General features: G+C 43.0%; 1 long non-coding RNA gene across 2 annotated transcripts in view; it reads right to left on the minus strand.

The window, feature by feature from the left end:
- Nucleotides 1-252: 252 nt before the first annotated feature.
- The window catches only part of LOC129022869 (uncharacterized), a 34,856-nt gene continuing 16,225 nt past the window's right edge, over nt 253-18,883 (minus strand). For both annotated transcript variants that reach the window (XR_008496584.2, XR_008496583.2), the window contains exons 2-3: nt 11,787-12,131; nt 253-5,993 (exon numbers count right to left, since the gene is read on the minus strand). This is a non-coding gene — a long non-coding RNA (uncharacterized LOC129022869). The remainder of the gene's footprint in view (nt 5,994-11,786; nt 12,132-18,883) is intronic.

Here is an 18,883-nt window from a genome sequence, read left to right on the forward strand (position 1 = left end):
AAGCAATAACCAAAAAAAGAGATTTCCTTTCCTTTTCTTTTTAAGACAGAGTCTCGCTCTGTTGCCCAGGCTAGAGTTCAGTGGCACGATCTTGGCTTACTGCAAGCTCCACCTCCCAGGTTCATGCCATTCTCCTGCCTCAGCCTCCCGAGTAGCTGGGACTACAGGCGTCCGCCACTGCACCCCACTAATTTTTTTGTATTTTTAGTAGAGACGGGGTGTCACCGTGTTAGCCAGGATGGTCTTGATCTCCTGACCTTGTGATCCGCCCGCCTCGGCCTCCCGAAGTGCTGGGGTTACAGGCATGAGCCACCGTGCCTGGCTGGGATTTTTTTTTTCTTTTTAGGATTATTTTAAGAATTTCTCCCTAGCTTAGCTAATTATTTTCAAATCCCAAATACTATATTCTCAAAGATCACACTACCACCTACTAAATCACACAACAAGTTATATGGTGTGAAAAGAAATAAATCTTGGGACTCCCAAATCACTAACCCAAAGGCAAGTCAAGCTGGGAACTGCATCAGGCAAACCCGCTGCCAGTTTATTCCTAAATAAGATAGCAACAAAGACAAAGAGGCTACATACCTTCCCCCTCACCATTTGCCCACAACGAATTTCCTTGTGGGCAAAGGATGGACAGAACACAATGTCATCTCTCTGCTCACCTGAGACAAATGCACATCTCATTGCTGCTTCTGCTCTATCGCTTCACTAAACCAGACTAAGGCATAAGTGAAGATTCCTTTCTCCTCCTCTCACATATAAATTGTGTATTCAGAAGGCGGCTAATCAGAGACTCGAAAGAATGCAACCATTTGATCTTATCTACTTATGACCTGGAAGCCCCCTCCCATGCTTCGAGTTGTCCCGCCTTTCTGGACAAAATCAATGGACAGCTTACACATATTGACTGATGGCTCACATCTCCCTAAAATGTGTAAAAGCAAGCTGTACCCAACCACCTTAGGCACATGTCCTCAAAACTTCCTGAGGGTGTGTCACATCCATAACCTTGGCAAAGTAAAACTTCCAAATTTATTGAGACCCGCCTCAGACATTTTGGGTTCACAATGGAACAGAATGGCCCTCAGCTTCCTGCTGGACAGCGCTGACTCGAATCTTCTTTGGTGATCCCAGGGGGTTCTCATCACACCCCCAATGGTGGAAGAGCACGCGGCCATTCGGTATCTTTGGTGTACACAAGTGCGTGTTTGCTTTACAGCACAGCATTAAGAAGTTGAAATAAAAAAGTTTTCTTGTCTTGACAATCTAAAACAAAGGGCCCACGAATCCAGCAAGTAACTACTCACTAAATGTGTTGAATGCAAAGCGTTAAGTAAAACGAGGATCTATTTAGGGTATTGCTTAGAGTGGAAGTCAGGGGACCTCAGTTCTGGCACCAAAATCGATCCCTCATTTGGAGGGTGATATTGGGGAGGAAGGGCAGGAGACAAGAGAGCTGTTCGGTGATAGAGTAAGGGAAAGAGGGTAAATATCCTACGGAAGGCAAATTTAAAAGCAAATGGCAAGTAACATTTAAAAGTATGTTCTGAGGCACAGAGTGGGATCATCCCTGGCTTCATTTGGCCATTTCTGCAGACTGGCCAAATCTAGGTAAATTCTGGCAATGATACTCTATTTAACCCTTAAAATTTACTACCTTCGAATGCATGACTATAGTGGCGTGATCTAGAACTCGAATAGAGTGAATCTAGTACAGGCGGAAATTTGGAAATGCCCCTAGAATATCTCAAAATTAGGTTTCAGAAATGCTAGGATCTCTGCAAAGTGGTTTTCAAATAGCTAATTGTGATTGGGTTTCTTGATGTACTTTCCCTCATACATTTTTTGTCCCGGGAGTAGGTTTGGAGGTAGAGACTGCTTTGCCATGCTGACTAATGAATATGGTAAAAGTACAGGTGCTAAAAATACGTTCTTTAATTAATTATGCTCCTATGTAAGTGAAAAGGAAATTTGAAAATTTTAGTGGACAACTACTTCCTGTGGAACTTTTAAGGTTAGATTTTTTTTTATTAGTGTCTCTTTGATATTCATTTCATCCCGACAGCATGCCTCCCCTCCCCCACCTACTCGTGGTTCTATAGCTAGAGCAGCAGTACTAGAAAAAATAGTCTATTCTATTTTTAATGTACAGAATCCTACTTCCAATTTTATAGAAAACTAAATTAAAAATGTGCTTCACCAAAGCATTCGCACTCCATGGGCTCATCATTTAGGTCTAAGTCTTCTGTAACTGTGTCATTAAATTTATACCAGTTTTCTTTTCCACATCCCCTAGAACCCAGAGATCAGATGAACATGGTAAGGTTAAAAACAAACATCTTATCCCCAGCATTTATCTCTATGCATTGTCTACAAATAAAGCAGTTACCATTTTAAACATCTAAGAAAAATGTGGCAACAATTATTTCAATTTATAAAATAAACTTTTCAAATTGAAGGGGTAAAACCAGTTACATCAAGCTTTAAAAATTCAGAATGAAACGAGGTCGAAGAACAAAGCCAGCGTGTCCGGCACCACAAAGGTGAGTGTGGATGATAAGGGAGCAGAGACAGCAGGGGAGAGGCTGCTGGCCGGTGGATGAGCGATCACCGCCTCCAGAGATCCTCCCCACCTGTCCTTCATGAAGGAAAAGCAGGGGCCTGTGTGTGCTGCTCATTGTATATGATGACACACTAAGTGCACAGAAACTAAGGTTTCTGTGAGGGCACTTTTTTTTTTTTTTTCCTGGGACTCTCCACCTTCCTGGATCTACACTTTGCCCATCTTCACCAATTTCCAAAGAAGAATTCTGCCAAGCCATTCCCAAAACTGTAAGGCTCCACGTTCAGCATCCAGGGAAACTATGCTTTAGCAAGAAGACCATATTAATGTGGATTAATAACAGCAGGACCCAATGAAGTCAGATACAGGTAAGAAGCTGCGATTTCCTAGTTTAATCCCAGAATAACTACCTGTTCAATTTAATTACAAAATCTCAGAAAGGCCAAGTCTAGGAAAGCCTAAGTAGCCCCTGGTTTGAGCATTAAACATTTTCCTTCACAGCAATGACAAGGCTGCCCTCTAGAAACGGGGGCTCCTGTAGAGAGATCTGCCTGTGCAGGAGCAGCAGCTGCTTCAGACAAGGGCTCCTCGGAACACTGGGGCCACAGCCCTTCACATGGTGAATGAAACGTGAGAACAGAAGAAGAAAGAATTGAGTGAGGAAATCGTTTTTAAAAATTTCAGGAAGAGAAAAAGTTACCCTTTTTGTTCATCATATTTACTGGAGGATCTAATCTCCCAGTCAAATCCAAATCTGATTAGGTCAATCACCAAGACACCAGGTCAAAGCTTAATGTAGGTCCTTTCCACTGAAACAGAATTCACAGACACAAGCAAATACATAGAAAAGGTAAATCTAACAACGAATAAAATCCAGCTTGCTACAAAGTAGTTGTCTAATTTTCTTTTCTGCTTTTTCCCTGTAATTTAAAACTGACTCATCTGATAGAAACTTGGTGTTGGTGACCGGAGTCTAGTGAATCCGCTGGGTTGAGCGACAGGGTGTGGGAGAGGAGTTAGGAAATCTGATTTCTAGACTTGGCTTGCTACTCATCACAGTGTTTCCCAGGAAAGTTACTGTACCTCAGGCTTCTTGTCTGTAAAATGAGAGAATATTGCCTGGATACCTCACAAGCTGATCATTTCAAGGGAAGGTTAAAAAATAAGGCAATATACAGACTTAAGAAATATGTTTTTGAGGACAGATGCTTTGTAACAGTGGTTGACAAACTATACCAGTGGGCCCAGTGCAGCCTGCCATCAGCTCTCGTAGATAGTCTTGTTAAGGCACAACCATGCCCATTTGTTTACTATTGTCTGTGGCTTTTGCACAACAGCAGCAGCAAAACTGAGTAATCAGAGACCATATGGCCCACAAATCCTAAATTTTTTTTTTGTTTGTTTGTTTTTGAGACAGAGTCTTGCTCTATCGCCCAGGCTGGAGTGCAGTGACATGACCTCGGCTCACTGCAACCTCCGCCTCCCGGGTTCAAGCAATTCTCCTGCCTCAGCCTCCTGAGTAATTGGGACTACAGGTGTGCGCCACCACACCTGGCTAATTTTTTGTATTTTTAGTAGAGACGGGGTTTCACCATGTTGGCCAGGATGGTCTCGATCTCTTGACCTCGTCATCTGCCTGCTTTGGCCTCCCAAAGTGCTGGGATTACAGGCATGAGCCACTGCGCCCAGCCAAAGCCTAAAATACTATCTAGTTCTTTATTTAAAAAAAAAAACACTCGCCAACCCCGATCTATAATGTAACTTTGAACTTGATAAATAAATGTGTAAAGGTGGTTTTAATGAATTATTTTACTATTTCTACTGCATGTATCTTCATCTTTCTTCTAAATGGTCATGATCCCAAATTTCCTTCCTGGTTATAAACTGACATGGTAGAAAGATTCCTTTTGGTTTTGAGAGGTTTTTTTTTTGTTTTTTGTTTTTTGAGATGGAGTCTTGCTTTGTCACCCAGGCTGGAGTACAAGTGGCAAGATCTTGGCTCACTGCAACCTCTGCCTCTCAGGTTCAAGCAATTCTCCTGCCTCAGCCTCCTGTGTAGCTGGGATTATAGGTGCCTGCCACCACACCTAGCCAGTTTTTTTTTTTTTTTTTTTTGTATTTTTAGTAGAGATGGGGTTTCACCATATTGACCAGGCTGGTCTCGAACTCCTGACCTCATCATCCACCCACCTCGGCCTCACAAAGTGCTGGGATTACAGGCGTGAGCCACCGTGCCTAGCCGGTTTTGTGGCTTTCTTACTACAGTTCCCTGAAGAGACAATACAATGCTCATTGCATTTTAGGGATCTCCTCCCCGGAACTGACCTGTGGAGTGCATTTATTGGAATGGCAAAGCTTCCTTTAATTAGAGTGGATGTGAATACTGAAAACACCCACATACATAGACTCGAATGTGAGGAAGAAAAATTGTCCAGTGTGCATCAACATCTTTGAGGCTTCCAGGTCCCAAAGGAGCCGCGCCGAATTCCCCTGCTCCCTGCCTGGCTTGTTCTCCTGCTGGCGGAACCAGTGTCCCCCATCAATCCTCAACCTCACATGTCTCTATCCACTGCCAGTCCATTAAACAAACAAGCCAATCACAGCCTCTCACAGGCATCAGAGGTCACCACACCCCCTTGTTCCTACAAAGCCTTCCTCCATGCCCCTCTGCTTCACTCTGTTCCTGAGTGCACCCCTCATGTGGCCCTGCCTGGTGTGTGGTGTCCTCTTCCCCAGGCCGTGAGTATATGTAACTCATAAACTGCTGTTGATCACATCTGTCCAGCACAAGGTGTCAAGTGTTCAGCTACCTTGTGCTATTTAGGGTGGGGCATTCTTTCTTCACCAACATGGTGAACGATGATGACAGAATGGGGTGCAGCTGGGAGCCACCAACAGCCAGGTTATGGGTAAATCATTTCTAAGGAAGGATGCTGGCAAAGCACCACAGCATTCACTGAAGTTAATCCCTTCCACTGCAACAGATCAACTTACTCTTTACATGAAGTTTGTTTCATTTGAGAAAAGCACTGGGTTCATGAGCACCAAAGAGATTCTTCCCTATGCTATATCGTGTGGCAGCAGGCCAACCTCCCACGGATAATCAGAGTCAATTTTCCCTGCAGGTTGTGACTTTTTTCTCTTCTGGATGGTTTCTTGGCACCAGCGCTAAAAGTGATCAAGCAGCAGCTGTAGCTGAAAGTTCAGTGAGATTCTTAAGCCCACTGATGGAAGTAATTTCCTTCTGGAAGCCAGGACTTCTTAACATGCAGAGCTTGAAACTGCAGGGACCAGAGCATAAATTTCAAGTGAGTCACAGAGAGTCGTGAAGAAGGTGGCACCATCTCTGTTTTCCATCCCTTTCACCAAGTGAAGACACAGCGGTGTTACATACCAATCGTTGATTTAAGGTGTATACTCTGCCCTGGAAAACAGTAATGGTAAATTAAAAATGGCTGAAGATTTTTTGCTACTGGTCCCACTGAGATGTCATTGAGAGGAAGTCTATTTCCCCTTCTCCTGAATCTGGGTCAGGTCTGGGACTCGTGTGCTACAGAAGTGATACCCCATGAGGCTGGGTGCAGTGGCTCATGCCTGTAATCCTAGCACTTTGGGAGGCCAAGGCAGGTAGGTCCCTTGAGTCTGGGAGTTCAACATCAGCCTGGGCAAAGTGGTAAAAAACCCCATCTCTACAAAAAAATACAAAAATTAGCCGGATGCAGTGGCAGGCACCTGTAGTCCTACCTAATCAGGAGGCTGAGGTGGGAGGATCACCTGAGCCCAGGAGGTTGAAGCTACAATGAGCTATGATTGTGCCCCTGCACTCCGGCCTGGATGGCAGACTGGGAGGCTGTCTCAAAAAATTAAAAATAAATAAATAAATAAATAAAACAGTGGATGAGATAACAAAAATTTATTATACAATGGAACATTATGCAGCCATAAAAGAAAGTCACATCCTTGGCAGCAACGTGGATGGAGCTACAGGCCATGATCATAAGCAAACGAAGGCCCGAACAGAAAACCAAATGCTGTACGTTCTCACTTGTAAGTGGGAGCTAAACTATGAATACACCCAAACATAAAGGGAACAACAGACACCAGGAATGACTACCAGACCCCCCCCCCAAAAAAAAGGGAGGGGGAGTATGTGCTGAAGACCCGCCCTGTGGGGTCCTCTGCCCACTGCCTGGGTCATGAGGTTGTTGGGACCCCAAGCCTCTGTGTCATGCAATCAACAGATGTAACTAACCTGCATGTGTACCCTTTAAACTAGAATAGTAAGAGTAAAGAGCACTGAAAGAAAAACTCAAGATTAGAAGCAAAGAAAATAATAAATGAAAAAACACAATCTATAGTTATCCAAACAATCCATGACTGTCACAAACACAGAACGAGGACACAATGGACAGAATGAGGCAGCCAAATACTCAACCCAACATGATACGTAGGGAACACATTTTTCAAAACACCAAAAAGACACAATGGGAGAGAGTCTAGTTCAATCAATGATTTTGAGAAAACTGAATATTCACATGCAAAATACTGAAATAAGACCTTTACATTGCACGATACACAAAATCATCACAAACTGCAAAGGTCCTATAAGAAAACATAGGTTGGGCGTATATTTTAGGAAACTTGTATCCATGCACACAGACTGCAAAAGGTAAAAAGTAATCATAACACTAAAGGAAAAATTAGGGGAAATACCCCCACAGACAATGCAACGGCTTGGCTGTGTGTGTGTGTGTGTGTGTGTGTGTGTGTTTTGTGGGAGTGGAGGTTGGATACAAAAATTACTGCTAACATATGGAAATATAAACAATGACACCAGTGACACTTTAGAACTTCTACAGGGGGAATGAACCAATGAAACAAACAAACAGAAAATGCATCCTAAAGACTGGGAGGGAATTATGGAAAGTCCTACCTCAGAAAGACGTTGTTATCTAACACCCACAATAAACTGACTCTACTAAGTGAAAAACAACAAAAACAACAACAACAAATACCCAAGCTAAGAGGATCTGAATAGACATGTGTAAAGAAGACAGGAAACTGACTCACAGGGGACAGTTTCTCAGTATCACTAATCCTCACAAAAAAGTGAATCAAAACCATACTCAGGTACCATATAATTCCAGTTAAAATGAATATTACAAAAGACAAAGATCAAAATTGTTGAAGGTGATGGCTGGTGTAGACTTGCAGGAAGGAAAACTCTTGTACGTTCTTTGTGGGAAGGTAAATTAGTACACACACTACGCATAACTGTTGGAGGTTCCTTAAAAAAGTAAAAGGTCAAAGTACAACTGCCACTCCAGGTAGCATTCCCACCACTGGGTACACATTTAGAGGAAACAAAATCCCTGTGTTGAAAAAGTATCTGCCTTCTCATGTGTCCTGAAGTGCTAGTCACAACAGCCCAGATATGGGATCAACCTAACTGTCCATCCACAGATGAAGAGATAAAGGAACTGGATATATACAAGGAACGCACTTCAGCCTTCAGCCATAATGGTCCAGGAAATCATGTGATCTGCAGCCACTTGGAGAAACCTTGAAGACAATTAGGTGAAGTGAAATGAGCCTGTTAGAGACCCACAGTGCATGACATTAGGCAAAAGGAATCCAAAGAACACTGTTTCCTAGAAGCAGAACTTTCAATAGGGGTTACTAGAAGCTGGAGAGAGGAGAGGGCCTGGGCAGGGATTGATAATGGGTACAGAGTGACACTCAGAAGAGAGGAATCCATTCTGATGTTCTATTCCACAGCAGGGTGACCAGGGTCAACAACCTCTGAAGGAATTTTTCAAAGTCAGCTGGAAAGGATGGTTCTGAATGTTCTCTCCACAGGGAAACAATAACGATGGAAGGTCACAGAGATGCCAGATTTGATCATGATGCTACGTATATATCAAAATGTCCCTTGCAGCCTCTGGTTATATACATACACTCTATAGCAATGAAACTGCCATCAAATGTTGGTAGTATTCATTCTAACTGGAGTGAGACAGAATCTGAGTGTGGTTTTCATTTATGTTTTGGTATCAGCCATGTTGCTAATCTTATCTTTTACCTGTGCATCAACCTCATGTTCTCATGTTTTCAGGTCCTCTGCCCACTTTTACACATCAAATTCAAAACAAATTAACAGGCCAGGCGCGGTGGCTCATGCCTGTAATCCCAGCACTTTGGGAGGCCGAGGCGGGAGGATCACAAGGTCAGGAGATCGAGACCATCTTGGCTAACACGGTGAAAACCTGTCTCTACTAAAAATACAAAAAATTAGCCAGGTGTGATGGTGTGCACCTGTAGTCCCATCTACTGGGGAGGCTGAGGCGGAAGAATGGTGTGAACCCAGGAGGCGGAGCTTGCAGTGAGCCGAGATTGCGCCACTGCACTCCAGCCTGGGTGTCAGAGCGAGACTCCATCTCAAAAACAAAAAAACAAAAAAAAAACAACAAAAGAAACAAATTAACAATAATTTAACAAACATAACTAATCACGCAAACACACAAAATCAAAACCACCACTCAGATTCCATCTCACTCTAGATGTGATGGATACTACCAAAAAAAAGTTGAAAAATATTAGAAGACAAAAAATGACGGTGTGGTGGATTTCCACAGAGGGGAACTTGTCTCCACAATTCGTAGGAACATAAACTAGTATACACACTAAAGAAACCACTTGGAGTTTCCTCCAAACCTTAAAACTACAACTACCATTTCATCCAGCAATCTACTACTGGGTGTATATACAGAGTACATGAAATCAAGCCATGGAAGAGATTATCTGCGTTCCCAGGTGGAATCCAGCACGATGCAGAATGGCTGAGATAAGAAATCAGCCTACCTGTCCATCTGCAAATGAAGGGATAAGGAAACCGTCCCATGCGTAGACACTGGAATACTCTTCAGTCAGAAAAATACAATGAAATCCCATCACGGGAGCCACACGGTTGCACCTGGAGGACATGATGGTAAATGAAATGAGCCAGGCCGAGACAGACAAACTTTGCATCCTCTCACTCATGTAGAAGCTGAGAAACTTTATCTCAAAGACCTAGAGAGCATAATCATGGTTACCAGAGGTTGGAGGGAAGAAGGGGAATGGGCAGGGATTGGAAAGGGGTACAAAGTTCCACACATGAGAGGAAGGAAATCCTGTTTTTCTATTCCACAGCAGGGTGACCAGGGTTAACAGTATTAGACAGCTTGAAAGGAGGATACAGAAGCTTCTCGTCACAAAAGAATAAACAATGGTACGAAATAACAGAGACACTAAATACGCTGATTTCATCATTCCACAATGTACACAAAGACCAAAATGTCACACTCTACCCTCTCATTGTATTCCTTCACTATTTGGCAAATTTGTTTAAAGAAATATAAATACATGATGCTAAAATTCACATGGACCATGAATCACCCTGAATTTCTTCCAAAGCAATCCTGAGACATCCAGACGACATCAGATGCATCTCACCCGCCGATTTCAAATTTCATGGAAAAACTGGGTACCTGCTTCCACATAGAGCAGTGGAACACAAGAGAGGGCCCAGAAGTAAACCCACACACCAAAAACCATCTGATCCTCGACAGAATCCACAACAATAAGCAAGGGGGAAAGGATGCCCTATTCAATCAATGGTGCTGGGATAAGTGGTTAGCCATGGGCAGAAGAGTAACACTGGGCCCCCACCTCTAACCAGACACAAAAAGAAAGTCCACATGTATGAAACATTTTTTTTTTTTTTTTTTGAGACGGAGTTTCTCTCTGTCGCCCAGACTGGAGTGCAGTGGTGCCATCTCAGCTCACTGCAACCTCTGTCTCCCAGGTTCAAGCGATTCTCCTGCCTCAGCCTCCTGAGTAGCTGGGATTACAGGCACATGCCACCATGCCCGGCTAATTTTTGTATTTTTAGTAGAGACAGGGTTTCACCATGTTGGTCAGGCTGATCTTGAACTCCTGACCTTGTGATCCACCCGCTTCGGCCTCCCAAAGTGCTAGGATTACAGGTGTGAGCCACTGCTTCTCGCCTGAATGAAAGATTTAAATGGAAGACCTCAAACTATTAAAATCCTGCAAGAAAACATATAGAATACCTTTCTCCACATAGGTTTTGGCAAAGAATCTATGTGGCTATGTCCCCAAAGAAAATGACAACAAAATTGACAAGTCAGACTTAGTACCCTAAAGAGCTGCCAAAGAGCAAAATAAATTAGCAACAGAGTAACAGACAGCTACAGAGTGGGAGAACATGTTCCCAAACTGCATCTGATCAAGGTCTAATATCCAGAACCTTCAAGGACCTTATGCCAATCATTCAGCAAAACACAAAAATCCCATTAATGTATGGGCAAGGGATGTGAACACACACTTCACAGGACAATGTGCAAGTGACCAACAAAGAGGAAAACATGCTCAAACTCACTCATCAACAGAGAAATGCCAATCAAGAGCAGGTCGAGATACCATCCCACACCACTCAGAGCAGCGATGACTACGCAGACAAAGAACAGATAATTGTGTATTTTTAGTAGAGACAGGGTTTCTCCATGCTGGTCAGGCTGGTCTCAAACTCCCGACCTCAGGTGATCTGCCTGCCTCGGCCTCCCAAAGTGCTGGGATTACAGGCGTGAGCCACTGTGCCCGACCACTGAGAACTATTCTTTTCTTTTTTGAGACGGAGTCTCGCTCCGTCGCCCAGGCTGGAGTGCAGTGGCGCGATCTCGACTCACTGCAAGCTCTGTCTCCTGGGTTCACGCCATTCTCCTGCCTCAGCCTCTCAAGTAGCTGGGACTACAGGCGCCCACCACCATGCCCAGCTAATTTTTTGTATTTTTAGTAGAGATGGGGTTTCACCGTGTTAGCCACGATGGTCGCAATCTCCTGACCTTGTTATCCGCCCGCCTCAGCCTCCCAAAGTGCTGGGAATACAGGCGTGAGCCACCACACCCGGCCCACTGAAGACTATTCTAACCCATGCAGTGGAGGAGGCGGCTGAGGAGAAAGACTGAAGTTATCTGCTAATGGCTTCCCTTACAATTTTTGACCATTCTTATTTACTTGGTAATATTAATACACACAATGTGGATTTGAGGGGAAAGGAACCTTTCAGAAATACAGAGTCTCAGGCTCATTCCAGACCTACTGAGTCAGAATTCACATTCTCCAAAATCCCAGAGGATCTGTGGTTTGGACTTACCTTTGTGGGAGAAATGATGAAGTTGAGCAACTTCTTTTTGACTCATTAGTCAATTCAAGTCATCTTTTCAGAAATGTCTATTAAGGGCCTTTGCCCAGTTTTAGCTTCAGCATTAGTGGTGGTGGTGGTGGTTGTCTGCTTTTTTTTCCCCAAACACAGTGGTGTTAGTTTCTTGGACACGTTAGATAACCACCACTTTCATAGATAAAGTTTTTCAGATCTGTCTCCAAATCTGTAGGACACCTTCTCTTCTGGTTCATTGGTTTCATTCCCATGGAACATCTCTAAAGCTTTCCATAGTCCTCCATGTTTCTATTTGCACGTGTACGTGGTGATTTTGGTGCCCTGTCACAAAAAAAAGGAAAAAAGATCGCATTGTCTGCGGGTTTCTTCCTCCTACGTTTCCCTTTTGTTTTCTTTCATTTTGGCAGGTCAGGGGAAAGGACTCTATCCTTGGCGGGACCACAGAAAACAGGGTCCAGGTTACTCTCATCCTCTCATAACTGTCTCTCCTGTCGGTTTTAGGGGTGGATTCTCCGAGTGTGGTGACGCAGGAGCCATCGTTCTCAGTGTCCCCTGGAGGGACAGTCACAATCACCTGTGGCCTGAGCTCTGGCTTAAGTCTCTACCAGTTACTACCCCAGCTGGTACCCAGCAGACCACAGGCCAGGCTCCACACATGCTCATCTACAGCACAAACACTCGCCCTTCTGGGGTCCCTGATCGCTTCTCTGGCTCCATCCTTGGGAACAAAGCTGCCCTCACCATCATGGGGGCTCAGGCAGATGATGAAATCTGATTATTACTGTGTGCTGTATATGGGCAGTGACATTTCCACAGTGATTTAAACCTATGAGGAAGTGCAACTAAAATCTCTTTATATACTCAGAACAGTCCAGCCCTTACAGACAGAAGGGAAAGTGAGAGGGTGGAAATGGTCAACACGGTGAGTGAGGAGTCTCCTTGCCCCAGTCTCTGATGCAGGGGTTCACTGCCAGGTGCCTCACCCAATCTCTCCCCGGGTGTGTCCACCTTCCCAGTGTGACTTTTCCATGGCTGTGCTTCCTCTCTACCGAGAATAATGTGGAGGGAGAATTATCTACGAAATATATAAGCTCACAGTGAGTCACAGACACCCCAGTACTCCAGGAAGACGCTTCTTATTCAAAGAGAATTAAAGGGCATATGCTCACTCATTAATTTGACCATGGAGGCTGACTTAATATTTTATTTATCACTGAAGTGGGACCATTTTCAAGGGGCTTGTTAAAAATGTAATTCTCTAACCTAAACCTACTAAGTCAGAAACTTGTGTTGGTGACAAATAGCCTGTATTTAACAAGCTGTACATGAGATTTTTATTAGCGTTAATGTTTGGGAAGAACCTACTTTTATTATTATAAAATTATTCATAGGGATCTCTGTTTAAAATGTCAGGTTAATATTCCATAATCCTACTCTCCTAAATTCCCATTCAAAACCCCCCAAATACTCAGAAACAGATTTTAAATCTCAAGCCATAGCAAAAATTATAACTTGATTTGTGCAGACAGAGTTGGGAGGAATTTCTAAAAGCATTAAGTTCTTAGGTGCCAGGTGTGCTAACTCATGCTTATAATCACAATACTTTGGGAGGCTGAAGCAAGAGCACTGCTTGAAGCCAGGATGAGACCAGTGTCTTCCACATAGTGAGACTCCATCACCACGAAAGGAAAAAAAAGATGTAGGGTATTATTTAGTGGTCCATATGAATATCTGTTACTGCAAACCATCCCATGGAGGACTGGCTTCCAGAATCCCTTCTCCCTCCCACTGAGCTCACGTACCTGTGGCTCTGGCTCTCAGGGTCTTTATAGGACACAGGGCTCAGCCTCTTATCACAGATTGTTCCACAAGATCATGGTTCCACTGAGATCCTCTCAGCACAGATACGTACCTGTCCTGAACAGTGTCTCTTAACATAATGTTGGCAAGATGGGAAGGACTGAGGGGTGACGGAGCCTTGGAGTCACCAGAAGATGGCAGTAACGTCACTGCTGAGCTTTGCTGGGCCAGACTCAGCTCCCACCCTCCTTCCTTCCTCTGACTCTTTCTCCTGGCCACCCGGGGTCCAGGAGCTTTTTCCACTCAATCTGGGCTCAGGGGTCACCTCAGAGAACCTCTCAACAAGACAAAGGAGGTGCTTCAGAGGATCTAACACAAGTGAGAGCAAATTTTAAGACTGTCCATGCACAGAAAACCCTGTGAAAAGAAACAAACCAGCCCTACTTGTGTCTGTGCACCTGAGTCCTTAGGACTGATTTCCTGATCTCCTGGCTTGAGTCAAGATTGCAAATATGCGGTTCATTATCCAGATCCAGAGAAATCCATGACAGTTTATGAAGACAAAGACGACAACTACCCTATCTACTTGTCACACAATTAAGACACTGGCCTTAGATCTGTCAGTGCCCTGGAACATTCTGGAAGAAGAGGGTGAAGGTTACTTGGCATACGTTGGGACTCAAACATGAGGATCTCATGATGACCCAGAGGGATGAAGGTGGGATCAGTTGTGAGGGTGGAAAATGTGGATTTCTTAAGGCCATTTTGTTGGTCCTTTTCTCATTGCAAAGGATTCAAACTGAAATGAACATGGTTTTCCTAATAAATGCTTATGAGGCTTTCCATTAATCATATTTCCTGCCTTTATGAAAATAAATATAGAAAGTAAGAAATAAAATATACTTCCATAATGCATTACTGATTGTGTATCTTTAAATTAGAGAGAATCATTACTTCTAAAGAAAAATTACTAGGATTGTTTGCATTTTAATCTGGGATCCTACGTGATGGCTACAGATACAGCTGTTGTTCAAGGTTTTAGCCTGGAATCTCTGCCAATTCAATAACAGAGGCAATAAAAATAGACACTAGTATTATAAAGACAGAATTCATTTATTTTGAAAGTTTTGAATGCTATGAATATCTACCAAGAATAAAATAAATTGTACTGAAAATTTATTAGAATGAATTTTTAAAATGCCAAATTCACAACTAATAAAATACAATTACAAAAAATTCAAAATTCCTTTTTGTCTCAGTATAAAAAACATTGAATATATCTATTAGAAATTAATGAACAATTTTGTAAATGATAGAAAATTTGAACAAATGGTGAAACATTTTCTTATCTCGGGACACCAAATTAAAAAAATTTAGGACAGGTGCAGTGGCTCACACCTGTAATCCCAACTACTTTAGGAGGACAAGGCAGGAGGATCTTTTGATCCAAAGAGTTTAAGGCCAGACCAAACTGGGCAACATAGTGAGAACTCGTCTTTACAAGAATAAACAAAATTAGCCAGGCATAGTTGCATGTGCCTATAGTTCCACCTACTAGGGAGGCTGAGGTTGGAGGATAGCTTGAGCCTGGAGGATAGCTTGAGCCTGGGAGGTCAAGGCTGCTGTGAACCAAGATTGTGCCACTGCACTCTAGCCTGGGTGCTGAAGTGACACCCTATCTCAAAAAAAAAAAACAAAAACAAAAATAAAAAAATTCAACAGCATGTAGATTAGTAATATTAGTGCTTTATTTTTTAAAATTATTGTTAACTTATATGGGTTTTCCTCTGAGAAGGTGCACTGGAGGGTGTCAGCAGAGCAGATAGCACAGACCCCTCAGATTTCAGAAGCAGGGGTTTATGGTAAATGAAAAATGCCCGTCACTTGTCAGCATGCACAGGTGGCTATGCCCGCCCTGTGTCAGGCTGTGTCAGTAGTAGTGTGCTCTGTATGTCCTTTTCAGAGTCCTACATGCCATCTATGCTCACTCAGCCAGGCCTGTCACCTGGAAGTAACAGGCAACTCCTCCTGCACTGGAATTAGCAGCAGAGTCAGGTGAATAATGTGACCTGGCCACACCACCTCTCAGCAGAAGTCCCCAGTGGTGATGCCCGATAGTTCCCAAACCTCCTTAAGTAATTAACTCACTTCAATTGAATTAAAAAAATTAAATCACTTCACTATGACACACAAGGACATTCACTCTCTGGCTTTAACTATCCTTGCCCACCTTGTTATTATCATTCCCTGTGCCCAATACTGTCAAAAGATGTATTTTTGCCATACCCTCCACATGCATTTCATATGTGTGATTTTTATTTTCAAATTCTATCTCTCTTCTAGGAATATGGTGTGTTTATTTGTCTTGCTGCAGGACTCCCCTCTCCACTCAGATTAAATTATTAAATTCCAGATAAAAAATTAACTTGGAATACTCTTGAATCAATAGTAGAAGTAACCAAAATAATAAAGATATTTCAAAATGAAGATTGATTTTTAAACGTAAAAATGTCACATACTCCACCTAGAAGATAAGAGACTGTACTACAAATTCATTAGAACATCCCCTTCATGTCATGGGCCAGTCACGTCCCTGAACTTAACCTCTGCCTTCTCGGGTGATGTTACAGGCCAATGCAGCATCAGCCGCCCACACTCCTAGTGGTGGAAGCTGGGAGCACAAGCAGGAGTCTGCGCCTGTGGCCTTGGCTGGGTGAAGGATGACATTTCCAAGACTTCTTGCTTGGCAGCCATCCTCACGTGCAGGTGGCCTGGCAGCAGCACTGCAAAACCCAGGCACGGGATGCCCCCCTGCAAGGCCCAGTGGTAACTGTGGCGGCCACTGGCATCTGGGGCAGATGCAGCCTTGTGAGTTGGTGGGCTGTGGCAGCCACTCCAATGACGGTTTCCACCCCTCCCAGCTGGTGGTGGCTAAAACCACCCAGTAGGATTTTCAACAGCAGTGGTGCCATTAAGCAGAGCTCCTGGAGGAGGACTGGAAGCAACTGCTTGCATTGAAGGAATGTAGCTATAGTGGAATTATTGAACCACATCATATTTGCAAAGATGCAGAATGTATTACAGATTACGGGATATGGAAGTTGAGGTTAATCTAGTAGAGAGCAGTGAATATGAGGAGGAAGCTGTCAATTGGGCGGGTGCTATCATAGCTGCAGAAGGGGATGGTGCAATGCGTCTGCCAGTGAGTAAAGTCTTGTACAAACTTAAACCAGTTATGGGGTAAACTCTGATCCAGGACTACCTGAGGGTCACTTATGTTGGCCTGTTCAATACACACATTTCTTTCCAGAAGCCTTACCAAAGGTCTATAGTAGTGAGTTCAGTATGCAGGCAGTATCAGGTCATATCTGGAAGGAACTGGCATAAACTCCAATCCTGTGGGACATCATGGACAGCAACTAAATTTGAATCAACGAGTAGAGCCCTTGACATTGGACGAGTTCGTGGTGAAAGATCTGAGGCTTCAGAACTCCGACATTTGTGAATGAGAGCACTAAATGAAGTCTTTACTGGTGAACATTTATTCAGAATATTTTATGCTTGGTCTGTGGCAGTGGATAACCTAAGAAGTAGGCCCACTCTAAAAGACTAGTTTCCCACTGTGAGATTTCAGTTGATAATGGTCCATGGGAAAAATGGAAGAGTTCAGGGCTCAATTTGTGAACTGGAGCAGGATCAAAGGCCGTTCAATATTAACAGGGTTGCAAGTCAGGCTGTGGAGCATGATTAAAATATTGCAAATGGTCCCAGCTACTCGGGAGGCTGAGGCAGGAGAATGGTGTGAACCCGGGAGGCGGAGCTTGCAGTGAGCTAAGATTGCGCCACTGCACTCCAGCCTGGGTGACAGAGCGAGACTCCATCTCAAAAAATAAATAAATAAATAATACAATACAATACAATAAAAAAATAGTTTGGGTGCACTGTTGCTGTTAGGAAGCCTACTAAGTATTCGACTGTCTTGCCTTCATTGATGATCTTTTTCTCCGCATGGTTGCTTTTAAAATCTTGTTTGGTATCTTGTCATTTACTACTACCTTGAGTCTAGGCCTGGATTTTATTTAAATATGTTTGGTATATATTGTGTTTCCTGAATTTACGAATTCATGTTTTACCAACAAATTTGGAACATTGTGTTATCTCTTCAAGTATTGCCTCCTTCATTCTCTAGATTCTCTCCCTCTAGTACTCCCAGTCTTTAAAATTCTTCTCTCCAACTCTCAACTTTCTAATGTTTTCTAGCTCCTTGTTTCTCCTACTGTTGTTTGTATAAAATTAGAATGAAAAGTGTTTATAAGAAATTGTAAACAAATGTAAAACTAAATAAACATTATTATGCAACATTTAAAAAATTGTTTGAACTGAAGGATAATAGTGACACAACCTATTAAAACCTCTGGGACACAGCAAAATTAAGAGGAAGGTTCATAGCATTAAATGCCTACATCAAAGGGCATGAATAGACAATCTAAAGTCATACCTCATGGAACTAGAGAAACAAGAACCAACCAAACCCAAACCCAGAAGAAGAAAAGAAATAACAAAGATCAGAAATAAATAAAATTGAAACAAAAAAATACAAAAGATAAATGAAACAAAAACTGATTCTTTGAAGAGATAAACAAAATCGATAGACCATTAGGGAGATTAACTAAGAAAAAAAGGGAGAAGATCCAAATAAGCTCAATTAGAAATGAAATGGGAAATATTACAACCAATACCACAGAAATACGAAAATATTCAAGGCTACTATGAACACCCTTATGCACACAGATTAGAAAATTTAGAGAGAGTGATAAACTCCTGGAAATATACAACCTCCTAGATTAAATCACAAATAAATAGAAACTCTGGACTGGGTACAGTGGCTCACACCTGTAATCCCAGCACTTTAGGCAACTGAGGTGGGCAGATCACTTGAGGCCAGGAGTTTGAGACCAGCCTGGCCAACTCAGTGAAACCCTGTCTCTACTGAAAATAAAAAAAATTAGCTGGGTGTGGTGGTGCACACCTGTAATCCCATCTACTCAGGAGGCTGAGGCAGAAGAATAACTTGAGCCTGGGAGGCAGAGGTTGCAGTGAGCTCAGATTGTGCCACTGCACTCCAGCCTGGTCAACAGAGCAAGATCCTACCTGGAAAAAAAAAAAGAGAAAGAAACTGAACAGACAAGTAACAAGCAATGGGACTGAAACAGTAAGTAAAAAAAATTGCCAACAATAAAAATGTCCAGGACCAGATGGATTCACAGCTGAAT

The sequence above is a fragment of the Pongo pygmaeus genome, chromosome 23, assembly GCF_028885625.2.
Source record: "Pongo pygmaeus isolate AG05252 chromosome 23, NHGRI_mPonPyg2-v2.0_pri, whole genome shotgun sequence".
Lineage (NCBI taxonomy): Eukaryota > Metazoa > Chordata > Mammalia > Primates > Hominidae > Pongo > Pongo pygmaeus.